Source organism: Solea solea, chromosome 19 (genome assembly GCF_958295425.1).
Source record: "Solea solea chromosome 19, fSolSol10.1, whole genome shotgun sequence".
Classification (NCBI taxonomy): Eukaryota; Metazoa; Chordata; class Actinopteri; order Pleuronectiformes; family Soleidae; genus Solea; species Solea solea.
Genome location: NC_081152.1, coordinates 8897074 through 8906597, shown reverse-complemented (window position 1 = coordinate 8906597; position 9524 = coordinate 8897074).

Genomic DNA, 9524 nt, shown 5'->3' with positions numbered 1-9524 from the left:
GGACGACATACTAACATATGACTTTTTTGTCACATTTTGGACGACATACTATACTATGATGTTTTTTCATGATTTTGGACTACTAACATATGACTTTTTTGTCACATTTTGGACGACATACTATAGTATGACTTTTTTGTCACATTTTGGACGACATACTATAGTATGACTTTTTTGTCACATTTTGGACGACATACTATACTATGATGTTTTTTCATGATTTTGGACGACATACTAACCTATGACTTTTTTGTCACATTCTGGACGACATACTATACTATGATGTTTTTTCATGATTTTCGACGACATACTATGACTTTTTTTTCCCAATTTGGACGACATACTATACTATGACTTTTTTGTCACATTTTGGACGACATACTATACTATGATGTTTTTTCATGAATTTGGAAGACATACTAACCTATGACTTTTTTGTCACATTTTGGACAACATACTATGCTATGACTTCTTTGTCACATTTTGGACGACATACTATACTATGACTTTTTTGTCACATTTTGGACGACATACTATACTATGACTTTTTTGTCACATTTTGGACGACATAGTATACTATGACGTTTTTTCATGATTTTGGACGACATACTAACCTATGACTTTTTTGTCACATTTTGGACGACATACTATACTATGACTTTTTTGTCACATTTTGGACGACATACTATACTATGATGTTTTTCATGATTTTGGACGACATACTATAGTATGACTTTTTTGTCACATTTTGGACGACATACTATAGTATGACTTTTTTGTCACATTTTGGACGACATACTATACTATGATGTTTTTTCATGATTTTAGAGGACATACTATAGTATGACTTTTTTGTCACATTTTTGACGACATACTAACCTATGACTTTTTTGTCAGATTTTGGACTACATACTATACTATGATGTTTTTTCATGATTTTGGACGACATACTATAATATGACTTTTTTGTCACATTTTGGACAACAAACTATAGTATGACTTTTTAGTCACATTTTGGACGACATACTATACTATGACTTTTTTGTCACATTTTGGACGACATACTAAACTATGACTTTTTTGTCACATTTTGGACGACATACTATACTATGACGTTTTTTCATGATTTTGGACGACATACTAACCTATGACTTTTTTGTCACATCTTGGACTACATACTATAGTATGACCTTTTTGTCAAATTTTGGACGACATACTATACTATGATGTTTGTCATGATTTTGGACGACATACTAACATATGACTTTTTTGTCACATTTTGGACGACAATCTATACTATGACTTTTTGTCACATTTTGGACGACATACTAACCTATGACTTTTTTGTAACAATTTGGACGACATACTATACTATGACTTTTTTGTCAGATTTTGGACGACATACTATAGTATGACTTTTTTGTCACATTTTGGACGACATACTATAGTATGACTTTTTTGTCACATTTTGGACGACATACTATACTATGACTTTTTGTCACATTTTGGACGACATACTATACTATGACTTTTTTGTCACATTTTGGCAGCATTCTATACTATGACTTTTTTGTCACATTTTGGACGAAATACTATACTATGACTTTTTTGTCACATTTTAGACGACATACTATACTATGACTTTTTTGTCACAATTTCGACCACATATTATAGTATGACTTTTTTGTCACAATTTCGACCACATACTATACTATGACTTTTTTGTCACATTTTGGACGACATACTATAGTATGACTTTTTTGTCAAATTTTTGACGACATACTATACTATGAATATTTTGTCACATTTTGGACGACATACTTTAGTATGACTTTTTTGTCACATTTTGGACGACATACTATACTATGATGTTTTTTCATGGTTTTGGACGACATACTATACTATGACGTTTTTGTCACATTTTGGACGACATACTAACCTATGACTTTTTAGTCACAATTTGGACGACATACTATACTATGACTTTTTTGTCAGATTTTGGACGACATACTATAGTATGACTTTTTTGTCACATTTTGGACGACATACTATAGTATGACTTTTTTGTCACATTTTGGACGACATACTATACTATGACTTTTTTGTCACATTTTGGACGACATACTGTACTATGACTTTTTTGTCACATTGTAGACAACATACTATACTATGACTTTTTTGTCACAATTTCGACCACATATTATAGTATGACTTTTTTGTCACATTTTGGTCGACATACCATACTATGTTTTTTCATGATTTTGGACGACATACTATACTATGACTTTTTTGTCACATTTTGGACGACATACTGTACTATGACTTTTTTGTCACATTTTTGACGACATACTATACTATGACTTTTTTGTAACATTTTGGACGACTAAAATAGTATGAATATTTTGTCACATTTTGGACGACATACTTTAGTATGACTTTTTAGTCACATTTTGGACGACATACTAACCTATGACTTTTTAGTCACATTTTGGACGACATACTATACTATGATGTTTTTTCATATTTTTGGACGACATACTAACCTATGACTTTTTTGTAACAATTTGGACGACATACTATACTATGACTTTTTTGTCAGATTTTGGACGACATACTATAGTATGACTTTTTTGTCACATTTTGGACGACATACTACAGTATGACTTTTTTGTCACATTTTGGACGACATACTATACTATGACTTTTTGTCACATTTTGGACGACATACTATACTATGACTTTTTTGTCACATTTTGGACGACATACTATACTATGACTTTTTTGTCACATTTTAGACGACAAACTATACTATGACTTTTTTGTCACATTTTAGACGACATACTATACTATGATGTTTTTTCATGATTTTGGACGACATACTAACATATGACTTTTTTGTCACATTTTGGACGACAATCTATAGTATGACCTTTTTGTCACATTTTGGACGACATACTATACTATGATGTTTTTTCATGATTTTGGACGACATACTAACATGTGACTTTTTTGTCACATTTTGGACGACAAGCTATAGTTTGACCTTTTTGTCACATTTTGGACGACATACTATATACTATGATGTTTTTTCATTATTTTGGACGACTTACTAACATATGACTTTTTTGTCACATTTTGGACGACATACTATAGTATGACTTTTTTGTCACATTTTGGACGACATACTATACTATGATGTTTTTTCATGATTTTAGACGACATACTATAGTATGACTTTTTTGTCACATTTTTGACGACATACTATACTATGAATTTTTTGTCACATTTTCGATGACATACTAACATATGACTTTTTTGTCACATTTTGGACGACATACTATACTATGATGTTTTTTCATGATTTTAGACGACATACTATAGTATGACTTTTTTGTCACATTTTTGACGACATACTAACCTATGACTTTTGTCACATTTTGGACGACATACTAACCTATGACTTTTTTGTCACATTTTGGACTACATACTATACTATGACTTCTTTGTCACATTTTGGACAACAAACTATAGTATGACTTCTTAGTCACATTTTGGACGACATACTATACTATGAATTTTTTGTCACATTTTCGATGACATACTAACATATGACTTTTTTGTCACATTTTGGACGACATACTAACCTATGACCTTTTTGTCACATTTTGGACGACATACTATACTATGATGTTTTTTCATGATTTTGGACGACATACTAACCTCTGACTTCTTTGTCACATTTTGGACGACATACTATACTATGACTTCTTTGTCACATTTTGGACAACAAACTATAGTATGACCTTTTTGTCACATTTTGGACGACATACTATACTTTGATGTTTTTTCATGATTTTGGACGACATACTAACCTATGACTTTTTTGTCACATTTTGGACGACATACTATAGTATGATGTTTTTTCATGATTTTGGACGACATACTAACCTCTGACTTCTTTGTCACATTTTGGACGACATACTATACTATGACTTCTTTGTCACATTTTGGACAACAAACTATAGTATGACCTTTTTGTCACATTTTGGACGACATACTATACTTTGATGTTTTTTCATGATTTTGGACGACATACTAACCTATGACTTTTTTGTCACATTTTGGACGACATACTATAGTATGACTTTTTTGTCACATTTTGGACGACATACTATACTATGATGTTTTTTCATGATTTTAGACGACATACTAACCTATGACCTTTTTGTCACATTTTGGATGACATACTATACTATGATGTTTTTTCATGATTTTGGACGACATACTAACATATGACTTTTTTGTCACATTTTGGACGACAAGCTATAGTATGACCTTTTTGTCACATTTTGGACGACATACTATATACTATGATGTTTTTTCATTATTTTGGACGACTTAAATAGTATGAATATTTTGTCACATTTTGGACGACATACTTTAGTATGACTTTTTAGTCACATTTTGGACGACATACTAACCTATGACTTTTTAGTCACATTTTGGACGACATACTATACTATGATGTTTTTTCATATTTTTGGACGACATACTAACCTGTGACTTTTTTGTAACAATTTGGACGACATACTATACTATGACTTTTTTGTCAGATTTTGGACGACATACTATAGTATGACTTTTTTGTCACATTTTGGACGACATACTACAGTATGACTTTTTTGTCACATTTTGGACGACATACTATACTATGACTTTTCTCACATTTTGGACAACAAACTATAGTATGACTTTTTAGTCACATTTTGGACGACATACTATACTATGAATTTTTTGTCACATTTTCGATGACATACTAACATATGACTTTTTTTCACATTTTGGACGACATACTAACCTATGACCTTTTTGTCACATTTTGGACTACATACTATACTATGATGTTTTTTCATGATTTTGACGACATACTAACCTCTGACTTCTTTGTCACATTTTGGACGACATACTATACTATGACTTCTTTGTCACATTTTGGACAACAAACTATAGTATGACCTTTTTGTCACATTTTGGACGACATACTATACTTTGATGTTTTTTTCATGATTTTGGACGACATACTAACCTATGACTTTTTTGTCACATTTTGGACGACATACTATAGTATGACTTTTTTGTCACATTTTGGACGACATACTATACTATGATGTTTTTTTCATGATTTTAGACGACATACTAACCTATGACCTTTTTGTCACATTTTGGATGACATACTATACTATGATGTTTTTTCATGATTTTGGACGACATACTAACATATGACTTTTTTGTCACATTTTGGACGACATACTATACTATGATGTTTTTTCATGATTTTGGACTACTAACATATGACTTTTTTGTCACATTTTGGACGACATACTATAGTATGACTTTTTTGTCACATTTTGGACGACATACTATAGTATGACTTTTTTGTCACATTTTGGACGACATACTATACTATGATGTTTTTTCATGATTTTGGACGACATACTAACCTATGACTTTTTTGTCACATTCTGGACGACATACTATACTATGATGTTTTTTCATGATTTTCGACGACATACTATGACTTTTTTTTCCCAATTTGGACGACATACTATACTATGACTTTTTTGTCACATTTGGACGACATACTATACTATGATGTTTTTTCATGAATTTGGAAGACATACTAACCTATGACTTTTTTGTCACATTTTGGACAACATACTATGCTATGACTTCTTTGTCACATTTTGGACGACATACTATACTATGACTTTTTTGTCACATTTTGGACGACATACTATACTATGACTTTTTTGTCACATTTTGGACGACATAGTATACTATGACGTTTTTTCATGATTTTGGACGACATACTAACCTATGACTTTTTTGTCACATTTTGGACGACATACTATACTATGACTTTTTTGTCACATTTTGGACGACATACTATACTATGATGTTTTTCATGATTTTGGACGACATACTATAGTATGACTTTTTTGTCACATTTTGGACGACATACTATAGTATGACTTTTTTGTCACATTTTGGACGACATACTATACTATGATGTTTTTTCATGATTTTAGAGGACATACTATAGTATGACTTTTTTGTCACATTTTTGACGACATACTAACCTATGACTTTTTTGTCAGATTTTGGACTACATACTATACTATGATGTTTTTTCATGATTTTGGACGACATACTATAATATGACTTTTTTGTCACATTTTGGACAACAAACTATAGTATGACTTTTTAGTCACATTTTGGACGACATACTATACTATGACTTTTTTGTCACATTTTGGACGACATACTATACTATGACTTTTTTGTCACATTTTGGACGACATACTATACTATGACGTTTTTTCATGATTTTGGACGACATACTAACCTATGACTTTTTTGTCACATCTTGGACTACATACTATAGTATGACCTTTTTGTCAAATTTTGGACGACATACTATACTATGATGTTTGTCATGATTTTGGACGACATACTAACATATGACTTTTTTGTCACATTTTGGACGACAATCTATACTATGACTTTTTGTCACATTTTGGACGACATACTAACCTATGACTTTTTTGTAACAATTTGGACGACATACTATACTATGACTTTTTTGTCAGATTTGGACGACATACTATAGTATGACTTTTTTGTCACATTTTGGACGACATACTATAGTATGACTTTTTTGTCACATTTTGGACGACATACTATACTATGACTTTTTGTCACATTTTGGACGACATACTATACTATGACTTTTTTGTCACATTTTGGCAGCATTCTATACTATGACTTTTTTGTCACATTTTGGACGAAATACTATACTATGACTTTTTTGTCACATTTTAGACGACATACTATACTATGACTTTTTTGTCACAATTTCGACCACATATTATAGTATGACTTTTTTGTCACAATTTCGACCACATACTATACTATGACTTTTTGTCACATTTTGGACGACATACTATAGTATGACTTTTTTGTCAAATTTTTGACGACATACTATACTATGAATATTTTGTCACATTTTGGACGACATACTTTAGTATGACTTTTTTGTCACATTTTGGACGACATACTATACTATGATGTTTTTTCATGGTTTTGGACGACATACTATACTATGACGTTTTTGTCACATTTTGGACGACATACTAACCTATGACTTTTTAGTCACAATTTGGACGACATACTATACTATGACTTTTTTGTCAGATTTTGGACGACATACTATAGTATGACTTTTTTGTCACATTTTGGACGACATACTATAGTATGACTTTTTTGTCACATTTTGGACGACATACTATACTATGACTTTTTTGTCACATTTTGGACGACATACTGTACTATGACTTTTTTGTCACATTGTAGACAACATACTATACTATGACTTTTTTGTCACAATTTCGACCACATATTATAGTATGACTTTTTTGTCACATTTTGGTCGACATACCATACTATGTTTTTTCATGATTTTGGACGACATACTATACTATGACTTTTTTGTCACATTTTGGACGACATACTGTACTATGACTTTTTTGTCACATTTTTGACGACATACTATACTATGACTTTTTTGTAACATTTTGGACGACTAAAATAGTATGAATATTTTGTCACATTTTGGACGACATACTTTAGTATGACTTTTTAGTCACATTTTGGACGACATACTAACCTATGACTTTTTAGTCACATTTTGGACGACATACTATACTATGATGTTTTTTCATATTTTTGGACGACATACTAACCTATGACTTTTTTGTAACAATTTGGACGACATACTATACTATGACTTTTTTGTCAGATTTTGTACGACATACTATAGTATGACTTTTTTGTCACATTTTGGACGACATACTACAGTATGACTTTTTTGTCACATTTTGGACGACATACTATACTATGACTTTTTGTCACATTTTGGACGACATACTATACTATGACTTTTTTGTCACATTTTGGACGACATACTATACTATGACTTTTTTGTCACATTTTAGACGACAAACTATACTATGACTTTTTTGTCACATTTTAGACGACATACTATACTATGATGTTTTTTCATGATTTTGGACGACATACTAACATATGACTTTTTTGTCACATTTTGGACGACAATCTATAGTATGACCTTTTTGTCACATTTTGGACGACATACTATACTATGATGTTTTTTCATGATTTTGGACGACATACTAACATATGACATTTTTGTCACATTTTGGACGACAAGCTATAGTTTGACCTTTTTGTCACATTTTGGACGACATACTATATACTATGATGTTTTTTCATTATTTTGGACGACTTACTAACATATGACTTTTTTGTCACATTTTGGACGACATACTATAGTATGACTTTTTTGTCACATTTTGGACGACATACTATACTATGATGTTTTTTCATGATTTTAGACGACATACTATAGTATGACTTTTTTGTCACATTTTTGACGACATACTATACTATGAATTTTTTGTCACATTTTCGATGACATACTAACATATGACTTTTTTGTCACATTTTTGACGACATACTAACCTATGACTTTTGTCACATTTTGGACGACATACTAACCTATGACTTTTTTGTCACATTTTGGACTACATACTATACTATGACTTCTTTGTCACATTTTGGACAACAAACTATAGTATGACTTCTTAGTCACATTTTGGACGACATACTATACTATGAATTTTTTGTCACATTTTCGATGACATACTAACATATGACTTTTTTGTCACATTTTGGACGACATACTAACCTATGACCTTTTTGTCACATTTTGGACGACATACTATACTATGATGTTTTTTCATGATTTTGGACGACATACTAACCTCTGACTTCTTTGTCACATTTTGGACGACATACTATACTATGACTTCTTTGTCACATTTTGGACAACAAACTATAGTATGACCTTTTTGTCACATTTTGGACGACATACTATACTTTGATGTTTTTTCATGATTTTGGACGACATACTAACCTATGACTTTTTTGTCACATTTTGGACGACATACTATAGTATGATGTTTTTTCATGATTTTGGACGACATACTAACCTCTGACTTCTTTGTCACATTTTGGACGACATACTATACTATGACTTCTTTGTCACATTTTGGACAACAAACTATAGTATGACCTTTTTGTCACATTTTGGACGACATACTATACTTTGATGTTTTTTCATGATTTTGGACGACATACTAACCTATGACTTTTTTGTCACATTTTGGACGACATACTATAGTATGACTTTTTTGTCACATTTTGGACGACATACTATACTATGATGTTTTTTCATGATTTTAGACGACATACTAACCTATGACCTTTTTGTCACATTTTGGATGACATACTATACTATGATGTTTTTTCATGATTTTGGACGACATACTAACATATGACTTTTTTGTCACATTTTGGACGACAAGCTATAGTATGACCTTTTT